Raw genomic sequence first — 18002 nt, forward strand, 5'->3', positions numbered from 1 at the left:
GATAAACCACTCTGAACTCCAAAACTCTTCCAAGGCGCATTAAAACAGTCTTGTTAAGCCTCTGTGACCTCCATGTCTCTTCCACGGGGCATTGATATTGTCATTTTATTCCACTGCGACCTCCACCACTCTTCCAAGGGGCATTAAAACAATCTTGTTAAGCCACTGTGACCTCCACGTTATTTCCACGGGGTATTGATATTGTCTTTTTATTCCACTGTGACCTCCACCACTCCTCCAAGGTGCTTTGATATTGTCTTTTTATTCCTTTGCGACCTTCACCACTCTTACAAGGGGCATTAAAACCGTATTGTTAAGCTACTGTGACCTCCACTTCTCTTCAACGGGGTATTTATATTGTCTTTTTATAGCACTGTAAACTCCAACACTCTTCCAAGGGGCATTAAAACCGTCTTGTTAAGCTACTGTGACCTCCACGTCTCTTCCACGGGGCATTGATATTGTCTTTCTATTCCACTGCGACCTTCACCACTCTTATAAGTGGCAATGATATTGCTCTTTTATTCCACTGCGACCTCCACCACTTTTCCATGGGACATTAAAACTGTCTTGTTAAGCTACTGTGACCTCCACGTCTCTTTCAGGGGGCATAGATACTGTCTATTTAATCCACGGTAACCTCCACCACTCTTCCAAGGGGCATAAAAACCGTCTTGTTAAGCTACTGTGACCTCCATGTCTCTTCCAAGGGGCATTAAAACCATCTCGTTAAACCACTCTGAACTCCACAGATCTTCCAAGGGGCATTAAAACCGTCTTGTAAAGCTACTGTGACATCCATGTCTCTTCCACGGGGCATTGATATTGTCTTTATATTCCACAGCGACCTCCACCATTCTTCCAAGGGGCATTAAAACCGTCTTGTTAAGCTAATGTGACCTCCACGTCTCTACCACGGGGCATTGATATTGTCTTTTTATTCCACTGTAACCTCCACCACTCTTCCAAGGGGTATTAAAACCTTCTTGTTAAGCTAATGTGACCTCCACGTCTCTACCACGGGGCATTGATATTGTCTTTTTATTCCACTGTAACCTCCACCACTCTTCCAAGGGGTATTAAAACCTTCTTGTTAAGCCAATGTGACCTCCACGTAATTTCCACGGGGTATTGATATTGTCTTTTAATTCCACTGCGAGCTCCAACACTCCTCCAAAGGGAATTAAAACCATCTTGTTAAGCTTCTGTGACCTCCACGTAATTTCCAAGGGGTACTGATGTCTTTTTATTCCACCGCAACCTCCACCAATCCTCCAAGGTGCTCTGATATTGTCTTTTTATTCCTTTGCGACCTTCACCACAATTTCAAGGGGCATTAAATCCGTCTTGTTAAGCTACTGTGACCTCCACATCTCTTCAATGGGGCATTTATATTGTCTTTTTAGTCCACTGTGAACTCCAACATTCTTCCAAGGGGCATTAAAACCGTCTTGTTAAGCTACTGTGATCTCCACGTCTCTTCCAAGGGGCATTAAAACCGTCTTGTTAAACCACACTGAACTCCACAGCTCTTCCAAGGAGCATTAAAACCGGCTTGTTAAGCTACTGTGACCTCCACGTCTCTTCCACGGGGCATTGATATTGTCTTTATATTCCACAGTGACCTCCGCCACTCTTCCAAGGGGCTTTAAAACCATCTTGTTAAGCTACTGTGACCTCCACTTCTCTTCAACGGGGAATTTATATTGTCTTTTTATAGCACTGTAAACTCCAACACTCTTCCAAGGGGCATTAAAACCGTCTTGTTAAACCACACTGAACTCCACAGCTCTTCCAAGGAGCATTAAAACCGGCTTTTTAAGCTACTGTGACCTCCACGTCTCTTCCACGGGGCATTGATATTGTCTTTCTATTCCACTGCGACCTTCACCACTCTTATAAGTGGCAATGATATTGCTCTTTTATTCCACTGCGACCTCCACCACTTTTCCATGGGACATTAAAACTGTCTTGTTAAGCTACTGTGACCTCCACGTCTCTTTCAGGGGGCATAGATACTGTCTACTTAATCCACGGTAACCTCCACCAGTCTTCCAAGGGGCATAAAAACCGTCTTGTTAAGCTACTGTGACCTCCATGTCTCTTCCAAGGGGCATTAAAACCATCTCGTTAAACCACTCTGAACTCCACAGCTCTACCAAGGGGCATTAAAACCGTCTTGTAAAGCTACTGTGACATCCATGTCTCTTCCACGGGGCATTGATATTGTCTTTATATTCCACAGCGACCTCCACCATTCTTCCAAGGGGCATTAAAACCGTCTTGTTAAGCTAATGTGACCTCCACGTCTCTACCACGGGGCATTGATATTGTCTTTTTATTCCACTGTAACCTCCACCACTCTTCCAAGGGGTATTAAAACCTTCTTGTTAAGCTAATGTGACCTCCACGTCTCTACCACGGGGTATTGATATTGTCTTTTAATTCCACTGCGAGCTCCAACACTCCTCCAAAGGGAATTAAAACCATCTTGTTAAGCTTCTGTGACCTCCACGTAATTTCCACGGGGTACTGATGTCTTTTTCTTACACCGCAACCTCCACCAATCCTCCAAGGTGCTCTGATATTGTCTTTTTATTCCTTTGCGACCTTCACCACAATTTCAAGGGGCATTAAATCCGTCTTGTTAAGCTAATGTGACCTCCACATCTCTTCAATGGGGCATTTATATTGTCTTTTTAGTCCACTGTGTACTCCAACATTCTTCCAAGGGGCATTAAAACCGTCTTGTTAAGCTACTGTGATCTCCACGTCTCTTCCAAGGGGCATTAAAACCGTCTTGTTAAACCACACTGAACTCCACAGCTCTTCCAAGGAGCATTAAAACCGGCTTGTTAAGCTACTGTGACCTTCACGTCTCTTCCACGGGGCATTGATATTGTCTTTATATTCCACAGTGACCTCCGCCACTCTTCCAAGGGGCTTTAAAACCATCTTGTTAAGCTACTGTGACCTCCACGTCTCTTCCACGGGGCATTGAAATTGTCTTTATATTCCACAGCGACCTCCACTATTCTTCCAAGGGGCATTAAAACCGTCTTGTTAAGCTACTGTAACCTCCCCGTCTCTTCCACGGGGCATTGATATTGTCTTTTTATTCCACTGCGACCTCCTTCACTCTTCCAAGGGGCATTGATATTGTCTTTTTATTCCACTGCGACCACCACCACTCTTCCAAGGAGCATTAAAACTGACTTGTTAAGCTACTGTGAACTCCACGTCTCTTCCACGGGGCATCAATATTGTCTTTTTAATCCACTGCGACCTCCAGCACTCTTCCAAGGGGCATTGATATTGTCTTTTTATTCATCTGCGACCTCCACCTCTCTTCCAAGGGGCATTAAAACCGTATTTTTAGGCTACTGTGACCTCCATGTCTCTTCCACGGGGCATAGATATTGTCTTTTTATTCCACTGTAACCCCCACCACTCTTCCATGGAACAATAAAACCGTCTTGCTAAGCTACTGTGACCTCCATGTCTCTTCCAAGGGGCATTAAAACAGTCTTTTTAAGCAACTGTGACCTCCACGTCTCTTCCAAGGGGCATTAAAACCGTCTTGTTAAACCACTCTGAACTCCACAGCTGTTCCAAGGGACATTAAAACCGTCTTGTTAAGCTACTGTGACTTCCACGTCTCTTCCACGGGGTCTTGATTTTGTCTTTTTATTCCACTGCGACCTCCACCACTCTTCCAAGGGACATTAAAACCGTTTTGTTAAGCTACTGTGTTCGCCACGTCTCTTCCATGGGGCATTGACATTGTCTTTTTATTCCACTACGACCTCCAACACTCTTCCAAGGGGCATTGATATTGTCTTTTTATTCCACTGCGACCTCCTCCACTCCTCAAAGGGGCATTAAAACCGTCTTGTTAAGCTACTGTGACCTACTCGTATCTTCCAAGGGGCATTAAAACCTTCTTGTTAAACCACTCTGAACTCCACAGCTTTTCCAAGGGGCACTAAAACTGTCTTGTTAAGCTACTGTGACCTCCACGTCTCTTCCACGGGGCATTGATATTGTCTTTTTATTCCACTGTGACCTCCACCACTCTTCCAAGGGACATTAAAAATGTATTGTTAAGCAATGTGATCTCCACGTCTCTTCCACGGGGTATTAATATTTTCTTTTTATACCACTGCGACCTCCACCACTCTTCCAAGGGGCATTAAAACCGTTTTGTTAAGCTACTGTGACCGCCACGTCTCTTCCATGGGGCACTGATATTGTCTTTTTATTCCACTGTAACCTCCACCACTCTTCCAAGGGGCATTAAAACCGTCTTGTTAAACCACTCTGAACTCCACAGCTCTTCTAAGGGGCATAAAAACCCTCTTGTTAAGCTACGGACACCTCCACGTCTCGTCCACGGGGCATTGATATTGGATTTTTATTCCACTGCGGCCTCGACCACTCTTCCAAGGGGCATTCAAACCATCTTGTTAAGCTACTGGGACCTCCACGTCTCTTCTGAGGGGCATTAAAAGCTTCTTGTTAAGCTACTGTGACCTCCACCACTTTTCCTGGGGGCATTAAAACCGTCTTGTTAAGCTACTGGGACCTCCACTTCTCTTCCAAGGGGCATTCAAACCGTCTTGTTAAGCTACTTGGACCTCCACGTCTCTTCCAAGGGGCATTTAAACTGTCTTGTTAAGCTACTGTGACCTCCACGTGTCTTACACGGGGCATTGATATTGTATTTTTATTCCACTGCGACCTCCACGTCTCTTCCACGGGGCATTGATATTGTCTTTTTATTCCAGTGTAACCTCCACCACTCTCCCAAGGGGCTTTAAAACCATCTTGTTAAGCTACTGTGACCTCCACGTCTCTTCCAAGGGGCATTAAAACCGTCTACTGCTAAACCACTCTGAACGCCACAGCTCTTTCGAGGGACATTAAAACCGTCTTGTTAAGCTACTGTGACATTGATATTGTCTTTTTATTCCACTGTGACCTCCACCACTCTTCCAAGGAGCATTGATTTTGTCTTTTTATTCCACTGCGACCTCCACCATTCTTCCAAGGGGCATTAAAACCGTCTTGTTAAGCCACTGTGACCTCCACGTCATTTCCACGAGGTATTGATATTGTCTTTTTATTCCACTGCGACCTCCACCACTCCTCCTAGGGGCGTTAAAACCATCTTGTTAAGGTTCTGTGACCTCCACGTCTCTATCACGGGCCACTGATATTGTATATTTATTCAACTGTAACCTCCACCACTCTTCCAAGGGACATTAAAACCGTCTTGTTAAACCACTCTGAACTCCACAGCTCTTCCAAGGGGCATTAAAACCGGCTTGTTAAGCTACTGTGACCTTCACGTCTCTTCCATGTGGCATTGATATTGTGTTTTTGATCCACTGCGACCTCCACCACTCTTCCAATGGGCATTAAAACCATCTTTTTAAGCTACTTTGACCTCCACGTCTCTTCCACGGGGCATTGATATTGTCTTTTTATTCCAGTGTAACCTCCACCACTCTTTCAAGGGGCATTAAAACCATCTGGTTAAACCACTTTGAACTTCACAGCTCTTCCAAGGGGAATTAAAGCCATCTTGTAAAGTTACTGTGACCTCCACGTCTTTTCCACGGGGCATTGATATTGTCTTTTTATTCCACTGTAACCTCCAACACTCTTCCAAGGGGAATTAAAATCATCTTGTTAAGCTACTGTGACCTTCACGTCTCTTTCAAGGGGCATTAAAACCGTCTTGTTAAACCACTCTGAACTCCACAGCTCTTCCAAGGGGCATTAAAAAAGTCTTATTAAGCTACTGTGACCTCCACGTCTCTACCACGGGGCATTGATATTGTCTTTTTATTCTACTGCGACCTCCACCACTCTTCCAAGGGGCATGACAACCCTCTTGTTAAGCCACTGTGACCTCCACGTCATTTCCATGGGGTATTGATATTGTTTTTTTATTCCACTGCGACCGCCACCATTCTTCCAAGGGGCATTAAAATCATCTTGTTAAACCACTCTGAACGCCACAGCTCTTCCAATGGGCATTAAAATTGGCTTTTTGAGCAACTGTGACCTCCACGTCTCTTCCAAGGGGCATTGATATGCTCTTTTTAATCCACTGCGACCTCCGCCACTCTTCCAAGGGGCATTGATATTGGCTTTTTATTCCATTGCGACCTCCCCAACTCTACTAAGGGGCATTAAAACCCTCTTGTTAAGCTACTGTGACCTCCATTTCTCTTCCATGGGGCATTGATATTGTCTTTTTATTCCAGTGTAACCTCCACCACTCTTCCTAGGGGCTTTAAAACCATCTTGTTAAGCTACTGTGACCTTCTCGTCTCTTCCAAGGTGCATTAAAACCGTCTACTGTTAAACCACTCTGAACGCCACAGCTCTTACAAGGGACATTAAAACCGTCTTGTTAAGCTACTGTGACCTCCACGTCTCTTCCACGGGGCATTGATATTGTCTTTTTATTCCACTGCACCCTTCACCACTCTTCCAAGGGGCATTGATATTGTCTTTTTATTCCACTGCGACCTCCACCCCTCTTCCAAGGGGTATTAAAACCATCTTGTTAAGCCACTGTCATCTCCACGTCATTTCCACGGGGCATTGATATTGTCTTTTTATTCCACTGCAACCTCCACCACTCCTCCAAGGGGCATTAAAACCATCTAGTTAAGCTTCTGTGACCTCCACGTCTTTCACGGGGCATTGATATTGTCTATTTATTCCACTGTAACCTCCAACACTCTTCCAAAGGGCAATAAAACCGTCTTATTAAGCTACTGTGACCTCCACGTCTCTTCAACGGGGTATTTATATTGTCTTTTTATTCCACTGTAAACTCCAACACTCTTCCAAGGGGCATTAAAACCGTCTTGTTAAGCTACTGTGACCTCCATGTCTCTTCCAAGGGGCATTAAAACCGTCTTGTTAAGCTACTGTGACCTCCACGTGTCTTACACGGGGCATTGATGTTGTCTTTCTATTCCACTGCGACCTCCACCACTCTTCCAAGGGGCATTGATATTGTCTTTTTATTCCATTGCGACCTCCACAACTCTACTAATGGGCATGAAAACCCTCTTGTTAAGCTACTGTGACCTCCACGTCTCTTCCACGGGACATTGATATTGTCTTTTTATTCCAGTGTAAACTCCACCACTTTTCCAAGGGGCTTTAAAACCGTCTTGTTAAGCTACTGTGACCTCCATGTCTCTTCCAAGGGGCATTAAAACCGTCTACTGTTAAACCACTCTGAACGCCACAGCTCTTACAAGGGACATTAAAACCGTCTTGTTAAGCTACTGTGACCTCCACGTCTCTTCCATGGGGCATTGATATTGTCTTTTTATTCCACTGTGACCTCCACCACTCTTCCAAGGGGCATTGATATTGTCTTTTTATTCCACTGCGACCTCCACCACTCATCCAAGGGGCATTAAAACCGTCTCTTTAAGCTACTGTGACCTCCACGTCTCTTCTATGGGGCATTGATATTGTCTTTTTTTTCCACTGCGACCTCCACCACTCTTCCAAGAGGCATTAAAACCATCTTGTTATGCTACTGTGACCTCCACGTCTTTTACACGGGTCATTGATATTGTCTTTTTATTTCACTGCGACCTCTACCACTCTACCAAGGGGCATTTAAACCGGCTTGTTAAGCTCTTGTGACCTCCATGTCTCTTCCAAGGGGCATTAAATCCGTCTCGTTAAACCACTCTGAACTCCACAGCTCTTCCAAGGGGCATTAAAACCGTCTTGTTAAGCTACTGTGACCTCCATGTCTCTTCCACAGGGAATTGATATTGTCTCTATATTCCACAGCGACCTTCACAATTCTTCCAAGGGGCATTAAAACCGTCTTGTTAAGCTAATATGACCTCCACGTCTCTACCACGGGGCATTGATATTGTCTTTTTATTCCACTGTAACCTCCACCACTCTTCCAAGGGGTATTAAAACTTTCTTGTTAAGCCAATGTGACCTCCACGTAATTTCCACGGGGTATTGATATTGTCTTTTAATTCCACTGCGAGCTCCAACACTCCTCCAAAGGGAATTAAAACCATCTTGTTAAGCTTCTGTGACCTCCACGTCTCTTTCATGGGGCATTGATATTGTCTTTTTATTCCACTGCGACCTCCACCACTCTTCCAAGGGGCATTAAAACCGTCTTGTTAAGCTACTGTGACCTTCCCGTCTCTTCCAAGGGGCATTGATATTGTCTGTTTATTCCACTGCGACCTCCACCACTCTACCAAGGGGCATTAAAACCGTCTTGTTAAGCCACTGTGACCTCCATGTCTTTTCCACGGGGCATTGATATTGTCTTTTTATTCCTTTGCGACCTTCACCACAATTTCAAGGGGCATTAAATCCGTCTTGTTAAGCTAATGTGACCTCCACATCTCTTCAATGGGGCATTAAAACCGTCTTGTTAAACCACACTGAACTCCACAGCTCTTCCAAGGAGCATTAAAACCGGCTTGTTAAGCTACTGTGACCTTCACGTCTCGTCCACGGGGCATTGATATGCTCTTTTTATTTCACTGCGACCTCCGCCACTCTTCCAAGGGGCTTTAAAACCATCTTGTTAAGCTACTGTGATCTCCACGTCTCTTCCACGGGGCATTGAAATTGTCTTTTTATTCCACTGCGATCTCCTTCACTCTTCCAAGGGGCATTGATATTGTCTCTTTATTCATCTGCGACCTCAACCTCTCTTCCAAGGGGCATTAAAACCGTATTTTTAAGCTACTGTGACCTCCATGTCTCTTCCACTGGGCATAGATATTGTTTTTTATTCCACTGTAACCCCCACCACTCTTCCATGGACCAATAAAACCATCTTGTTAAGCTACTGTGACCTCCATGTCTCTTCCAAGGGGCATTAAAACTGTCTTTTTAAGCAACTGTGACCTCCATGTCTCTTCCAAGGGGCATTAAAACCGTCTTGTTAAACCACTCTGAACTCCACAGCTCTTCCGAGGGACATTAAAACTGTCTTGTTAAGCTACTGTGACCTCCACGTCTCTTCCATGGGGTATTGACATTGTCTTTATATTCGACTGCGACCTCCACCACTCTTCCAAGGGACATTAAAACCGTTTTGTTAAGCTACTGTGTCCGCCACGTCTCTTCCATGGGGCATTGACATTGTCTTTTTATTTGACTGCGACCTCCACCTCTCTTCCAAGGGGCATTAAAACCGTCTTGTTTAGCTAATGTGACCTCCACGTCTATTCCACGGGGCATTGATATTGTCTTCTTATTCCACGGTGACCTCCACCACTCTTTCAAGGGACATTGATATTGTCTTTTTATTCCACTGCGACCTCCTCCACTCCTCAAAGGGGCATTAAAACCGTCTTGTTAAGCTACTGTGACATCCACGTCTCTTCCACGGGGTATTAATATTTTCTTTTTATACCACTGCGATCTCCAACACTCTTCCAAGGGGCATTAAAACCGTATTGTTAAACCACTCTGAACTCCACAGCTCTTCTAAGGGGCATAAAAACCCTCTTGTTAAGCTACGGACACCTCCACGTCTCTTCCACGGGGCATTGATATTGGCTTTTTATTCCACTGCGGCCTCCACCACTCTTCCAAGGGGCATTCAAACCATTTGTTAAGCTACTGGGACCTCCACGTCTCTTCTGAGGGGCATTAAAAGCGTCTTGTTAAGCTACTGCGACCTCCACCACTTTTCCTGGGGGCATTAAAACCGTCTTGTTAAGCTACTGGGACCTCCACTTCTCTTCAAAGGGGCATTCAAACAGTCTTGTTAAGCTACTGGGACATCCACGTCTCTTCCGAGGGGCATTAAAACCATCTTGTTAAGCTACTGTGACCTCCACCACTTTACCAAGGGGCATTAAAACCGTCTTGTTAGACCACTCTGAACTCCACAGCTCTTCTAAGGGGCATTGAAATGTTGTTTTTAATTTACTCTAACCTCCATGACTCTTCAATCGGGCATTGCATTTCCTCCTTATTTTTGGCTGCTTTTGCTTGGAAGGCATAAGCAAAGACTATTGGAGACCCACTCCCCAATAATGGGAATAATGTTTGTAATATGCTGTACTGTATGGCTCTTGTAAGAGGCATTAAAACCGTCTTGTTAAGCTACTGTGACCTCCACGACTTTTCCAAGGGGCATTAAAACCATCTTGTTAAGCTACTGTGACCTCCACCACTTTTCCGAGGGGCATTAAAACCATCTTGTTAAGCTACTGTGACCTCCACCACTTTTCCGAGGAGCATTAAAACCACCTTGTTAAGCTACTGTGACCTCCACGTCTCTTCCACAGGGCATTGATGTTGTCTTCTTATTCCACTGTGACCTCCACCACTCTTTCAAGGGGCATTGATATTGTCTTTTTATTCCACTGCGACCTCCTCCACTCCTCCAAGGGACATTAAAAGCGTTTTGTTAAGCTACTGTGTCCGCCACGTCTCTTCCATGGGGCATTGACATTGTCTTTTTATTCCACTGTGACCTCCACCACTTTTCCAAGGAGCATTAAAACTGACTTGTTATGCTACTGTGACCTCCACGTATCTTCCACTGGGCATTGATATTGTCGTCTTAATCCACTGCGACCTCCACCACTCTTCCAAGGGGCATTGATTTTGTCTTTTTATTCGACTGCGACCTCCACCTCTCTTCCAAGGGGCATTAAAACCATCTTGTTAAGCTACTGTGACCTCCATGTCTCTTCTACGGGGCATTGATATTGTCTTCTTATTCCACTGTGACCTCCACCACTCTTTCAAGGGTCATTGATATTGTCTTTTTATTCCACTGCGACCTCCTCCACTCCTCCAAGGGACATTAAAACTGTTTTGTTAAACTACTGTGTCTGCCACGTCTCTTCCATGGGGCATTGACATTGTCTTTTTATTCCACTACGACCTCCAACACTCTTCCAAGGGGCATTGATATTGTCTTTTTATTCCACTGCGACCTCCACCACTCTTCCAAGGAGCATTAAAACTGACTTGTTATGCTACTGTGATCTCCATGTCTATTCCACGGGGCATTGATATTGTCTTCTTATTCCACTGTGACCTCCACCACTCTTTCAAGGGGCATTTATATTGTCTTTTTATTCCACTGCGACCTCCTCCACTCCTCAAAGGGTCATTAAAACCGTCTTGTTAAGCTACTGTGACCTCCACGTTTCTTCCAAGGGGCATTAAAACCGTCTTGTTAAGCAATGTGACCTCCACGTCTCTTCCACGGGGTATTAATATTGTCTTTTTATACCACTGCGACCTCCACCACTCTTCCAAGGGGCATTAAAACCGTTTTGTTAAGCTACTGTAACCGCCACGTCTCTTCCATGGGGCATTGATATTGTCTTTTTATTCCACTGTAACCTCCACCACTCTTCCAAGGGGCATTAAAGCCGTCTTGTTAAACCACTCTGAACTCCACAGCTCTTCCAAAGGGCATAAAAACCATCTTGTTAAGCTACAGACACCTCCACGTCTCTTCCACGGGGCATTGATATTGGATTTTTATTCCACTGCGGCCTCCACCACTCTTACAAGGGGCATTCAAACCATCTTGTTAAGCTACTGGGACCTCCACGTCTCTTCTGAGGGGCATTAAAAGCGTCTTGTTAAGCTACTGCGACCTCCACCACTTTTCCTAGGGGCATTAAAACCGTCGTGTTAAGCTACTGGGACCTCCATTTCTCTTCCAAGGGGCATTCAAACTGTCTTGTTAAGCTACTGGGACCTTCACGTCTCTTCCGAGGGGCATTCAAACCATCTTGTTAGGTACTGCGACCTCCATCACTTTTCCAAGGGTCATTAAAACCGTCTTGTTAAGCTACTGGGACATCCACGTCTCTTCTGAGGGGCATTAAAAGCATCTTGTTAAACCACTCTGAACTCCACAGCTCTTCCAAGGGGCATTGAAATGTTGTTTTTAATTAACTCTAACCTCCATGACTCTTCAAACCTGCATTGCATTTCCTCATTATTTTTGGCAGTTTTTGCTTGGAAGGCATAAGCAAAGACTATTGGAGACCCACTCCCCAATAATGGGAATAATGTTTGTAATATGCTGTACTGTATGGCTCTTGTAAGGGGCATTAAAACAGTCTTGTTAAGCTACTGTGACCTCCACCACTTTTCCGAGGAGCATTGAAACCGTCTTGTTTAGCTATTGTGACCTCCACCACTTTTCCGAGGGGCATTAAAACCATCTTGATAAGCTATTGTGACCTCCACCACTTTTCCGAGGAGCATTGAAACCGTCTTGTTTAGCTATTGTGACCTCCACCACTTTTCCAAGGGGCATTAAAACCATCTTGTTAAGCTACTGTGACCTCCACCACTTTTCCGAGGGGCATTAAAACCATCTTGTTAAGCTACTGTGACCTCCACCACTTTTCCGAGGAGCATTAAAACCGCCTTGTTAAGCTACTGTGACCTCCACGTCTCTTCCACAGGGCATTGATATTGTCTTCTTATTCCACTGTGACCTCCACCACTCTTTCAAGGGGCATTGATATTGTCTTTTTATTCCACTGCGACCTCCTCCACTCCTCCAAGGGACATTAAAAGTGTTTTGTTAAGCTACTGTGTCCGCCACGTCTCTTCCATGGGGCATTGACATTGTCTTTTTATTCCACTGCGACCTCCAACACTCTTCCAAGGGGCATTGATATTGTCTTTTTATTCCACTGCGACCTCCACCACTTTTCCAAGGAGCATTAAAACTGACTTGTTATGCTACTGTGACCTCCACGTATCTTCCACTGGGCATTGATATTGTCTTTTCAATCCACTGCGACCTCCACCACTCTTCCAAGGGACATTAAAACCGTCTTGCTAAGCAATGTGACTTCCACGTCTCTTCCTCGGGGTATTAATATCGTCTTTTTATACCACTGCGACCTCCACCACTCTTCCAAGGAGCATTAAAAGCGTTTTGTTAAGCTACTGTGACCGCCACGTCTCTTCCATGGGGCATTGATATTGTCTTTTTATTCCACTGTAACCTCCACCACTCTTCCAAGGGGCATTAAAACCGTCTTGTTAAACCACTCTGAACTCCACAGCTCTTCTAAGGGGCATAAAAACCGTCTTGTTAAGCTACGGACACCTTCACGTCTATTCCACGGGGCATTGATATTGGCATTTTATTCCACTGCGGCCTCCACCACTCTTCCAAGGGGCATTCAAACCATCTTGTTAAGCTACTGGGACCTCCACGTCTCTTCTGAGGGGCATTAAAAGCGTCTTGTTAAGCTACTGCGACCTCCACTACTTTTCCTAGGGGCATTAAAACTGTCTTGTTAAGCTACTAGGACCTCCACTTCTCTTCCAAGGGGCATTCAGACCGTCTTGTTAAGCTACTGGGACCTCCACGTCTCTTCCAAGGGGCATTCAAACCATCTTTTTAAGCTACTGTGACCTCCACCACTTTTCCAAGGGGCATTAAAACCGTCTTGTTAAGCCACTGGGACCTCCATGTCTCTTCTGAGGGGCATTAAAATCGTTTTGTTAAGCTACTGTGACCTCCACCACTTTTCCAAGGGGCATTAAAACCGTCTTGTTAAGCCACTGGGATCTCCACGTCTCTTCAGAGGGGCATTAAAATCGTTTTGTTAAGCTACTGCCACCTCCACCACTTTTCCTAGGGGCATTAAAACCGTCTTGTTAAGCTACTGGGACCTCCACTTCTCTTCCAAGGGGCATTAAAACCTTTCTTGTTATGCTACTGGGACATCCACGTCTCTTCCGAGGGCCATTAAAACCATCTTGTTAAACCATTCTGAACTCCACAGCTCTTCCAAGGGGCATTGAAATGTTGTTTTTAATTAACTCTAACCTCCATGACTCTTCGAACGGGCATTGCATTTCCTCCTTATTTTTGACAGCTTCAGCTTGGAAGGCATAAGCAAAGTCTATGGGAGACCCACTCCCCAATAATGGAAATAATGTTTGTTAAATGCTGTACTGCATTGCTCTTGTAAGGGGCATTGCAAGTTCCTCCGTCCTAATTTTTGGCAGCTTTTGCTTGGAAAGCATATCCAAAGACTGGGAGACCCACTCCCCAATAATGGGAATAATATTTTTAAGATGCTGTGCTGTATGGCTCTTGTAAGGGGCAATAAAACCATCTTGTTAAGCTACTGTGACCTCCACCACTTTTCCAAGGGACATTAAAACCATCTTGTTAAGCTACTGTGACCTCCACCACTTTTCCGAGGAGCATTAAAACCGTCTTGTTAAGCTACTGTGACTTCCACCACTTTTCTAAGGAGCATTAAAACCATCTTGTTAAGCTACTGGGACCTCCACGTCTCTTCTGAGGGGCATTAAAAGCATCTTGTTAAGCTACTCGGATCTCCACGTCTCTTCTGAGGGGCATTAAAAGAGTCTTGTTAAGCTACTTCGACCTCCACGTCTCTTCCAAGGGGCATTCAAACAGTCTTGTTAAGCTACTGGGACCTTCACGTCTCTTCCGATGGGCATTCAAACCATCTTGCTAAGCTACTGTGACCTCCACGTCTCTTCCACGGGGCATTGATAATGTCTTTTTATTCCACTGCGACCTCCACCACTCTTCCAAGGGACATTAAAACAGTCTTGTTAAGCTAATGTGACCTCCTCGTCTCCTCCACGGGGTATTAATATTGTATTTTTATACCACTGCGACCTCCACAACTCTTCCAAGGGGCATTAAAACCGTTTTGTTAAGCTACTGTGACCGCCACGTCTCTTCCATGGGGCATTGATATTGTCTTTTTATTGCACTGTAACCTCCACCACTTTTCCAAGGGGCATTAAAACCATCTTGTTAATCTACTGTGACCTCCTCGTCTCTTCCCCATGGCATTGATGTTGCTTTTTTATTCACCTGCGCCCTCCACCACTCTTCCAAGGGGCATTAAAACCGTCCTGTTAAGCTACTGTGACCTCCACGTCTGTTCCATGGGGCATTTATATTGTCTTTTTATTCCACTGTAACCACCACTACTCTTCCAAGGGGCATTAAAACCGTCTTGTTAAGCTACTGTAACCTCCACGTCTCCTTTAAAGGGCATTAAAACCGTCCTGTTAAACCACTCTGAACTCCACAGCTCTTCTAAGGGGCATAAGAACCTTCTTGTTAAGCTACGGAGACCTCCACGTCTCTTCCACGGGGCATTGATATTGGCTTTTTATTCCACTGCGGCCTCCACCACTCTTCCAAGGGGCATTCAAACCATCTTGTTAAGCTACTGGGACCTCCACGTCTCTTCTGAGGGGCATTAATAGCGTCTTGTTAAGCTACTGCGACCTCCACCATGTAACATACCTGGCGGCTTCCTTGCATAGTGGTCCATCTCCCACTGTGCAAGAGCGCGCACTTGATCTCCAATCCAGAGTGTCTTTCTGGCTTCCCTTCATGCTGTCTGTTTGCTTCTGTTTCTGCTGCTTAAGGGCAGTGCCCGATCACTTCCTGCTTTTTGTACCTGCTGCAGGCACACCCCTTGTGCGTCCTCAGCCTATTGCTGTCTGTCACCTGGTATTTAAACCAGCTGCTCCAATTAACCCATGCCTGAGCATTGTGTTTCATTCAGTGTGCGCTTTCACTCTGAATGTGCCAGGTCCCTTTCTGTGTTTGCTTGCCTGCCTTTCCTGGAAGCTGTATTTCCAGGCCTATCTGAACTCGCTCCTGTATCTCGTCTGTCCTGTCTGAACACGCTCCTTGCCTGTTCATTCCGCCTCTCTGGGGGCCGTATTCCCAGACCCGCTCCTGTATCTCGCTGCAGTGTTGGTCTCCTCCGTACACTCAGTTCCAGTCTGTACTCTCTCCTATCTTTTACCTATTTTGCCTCTATGTCCGTCCCTTCCCTTTTCCTGCGTTGTCTGAACCTGTACCTAACTCCCTCTCGTTGTCGCTGTACTTCAGTTGTGAGTTTTGTGCTCTCTTGTTACTTCTTTGTAAGTATCTAGTTTGTTTCTGGTTCCGCCTTTCCCTTCCTGCCTGTTCTGTCTGAACAGTGTCCTGTCTCCTCTGCCCTGCTCTGCTCGCTGCTCCTGCAGTCTGCTCTATCCCTCTTTCTCACTGTTCCGGCAGTCTCGTTCTGCTCCCTCTTTCTCACTGCTCCTGCAGTCTCGTTCTGCTCTCTTCCTTTATCTCACTGCTCCGGCAGTCTCACTCTGCTCTTTCCCTTTGCTCGCTTCTCCAGTAGTCTCGCTCTGCTCCCTCTTGCTCACCGTTCCGGCGGTTCTAGCCTGCTCTGCCTTGCTCACCGCTCCGGCGGTTCTAGCCTGCTCTGCCTTGCTCACCGCTCCGGTGGTTCTAGCCTGCTCTGCCTTGCTCACCGCTCCGGCGGTTCTAGCCTGCTCTGCCTTGCTCACCGCTCCGGCGGTTCTAGCCTGCTCTGCCTTGCTCACCGCTCCGGCGGTTCTAGCCTGCTCTGCCTTGCTCACTGTTCCGGCGGTTCTAGCCTGCTCTGCCTTTGCTCACCGCTCCAGGCTGCCTCGTCCTGTTCTACTCTTGCTCACCGCTCCAGGCGGCCTCGTCCTGTTCTTCTCTTGCTCACCGCTCCAGGTGGCCTTGTCCTGTTCTACTCTTGCTCACCGCTCCAGGCGGCCTCGTCCTGTTCTACTCTTGCTCACCGCTCCAAGCGGCCTCGTCCTGTTCTACTCTTGCTCACCGCTCCAGGCGGCCTCGTCCTGTTCTACTCTTGCTCACCGCTCCAGGCGGCCTCGTCCTGTTCTACTCTTGCTCACCGCTCCAGGTGGCCTCGTCCTGTTCTTCTCTTGCTCACCGCTCCAGGCGACCTCGTCCTGTTCTACTCTTGCTCACCGCTCCAGGCGGCCTTGTCCTGTTCTACTCTTGCTCACCGCTCCAGGCGGCCTCGTCCTGTTCTACTCTTGCTCACCGCTCCAGGTGGCCCCGTCCTGTTCTACTCTTGCTCACCGCTCCAGGTGGCCCCGTCCTGTTCTACTCTTGCTCACCGCTTCGGGCGGCCTCGTCCTGTTCTACTCTTGCTCACCGCTCCAGGCGGCCTCGTCCTGTTCTACTGTTGCTCACCGCTCCAGGTGGCCCCGTCCTCTTCTACTCTTGCTCACCGCTTCGGGCGGCCTCGTCCTGTTCTACTCTTGCTCACCGCTCTGGGCGGCCTCGTTCTGCTCTTTTCTCGCTCACTGCTCTGGGCGGTCTCACCCTGCTGTGTTTGTATACCGCTTCTGCGGTTCTGTTCCAGAAGTCCCAGTCTGTACTGGGTCCTATCCTCTCTGTGCTCCAACCTGTTGTACCTGCCATTACCTCCCCATCTGCATACCAGTGTGCCAGCCTAAACCTTCCAGTTCCTGTATTCCCCGGTGTGGGCCAACAGCCGTGTCCGGATTCTGACCTGGAATAGACCCTCGTCCCTCTGCTCGGTTCCTCCCTTGTGCACTGGCGTCGTATGCCATCGTGCGACCTTGGTCGGATCGGGCAGACACTTAGTTACGCCCCTTCAGGCACTCTCCGGTACGGTCCAGTGGAATCACTACATAAACACGCACACGCCAGTCAGTTCGGGCGTGTGCATTGCACACCACGTTTCCGAGGGGCATTAAAACCCTCTTGTTAAGCTACTTGGACCTTCACGTCTCTTCCGAGGGGCATTCAAACCATCTTGTTAAGCTACTGCGACCTCCATCACTTTTCCAAGGGGCATTAAAACCGTCTTGTTAAGCTACTGGGACATCCACGTCTCTTCAGAGGAGCATTAAAACCATCTTGTTAAGCTACTGTGACCTCCTCCACTTTTCCAAGGGGCATTAAAACCGTCTTGTTAAGCTACTGGGACCTCCATGTCTCTTCTGAGGGGCATTAAAAGCATCTTGTTAAACCACTCTGAACTCCACAGCTCTTCCAAGGGGCATTGAAATGTTATTTTTAATTAACTCTAACCTCCACGACTCTTTGAGTAATATGCTGTACTGCATGGCTCTTGTAAGGGGCATTGCAAGTTCCTCCG

The sequence above is a fragment of the Phyllobates terribilis genome, unplaced genomic scaffold, assembly GCF_046119375.1.
Source record: "Phyllobates terribilis strain yellow unplaced genomic scaffold, ASM4611937v1 Scaffold_26__1_contigs__length_17865784, whole genome shotgun sequence".
Taxonomy (NCBI): Eukaryota; Metazoa; Chordata; class Amphibia; order Anura; family Dendrobatidae; genus Phyllobates; species Phyllobates terribilis.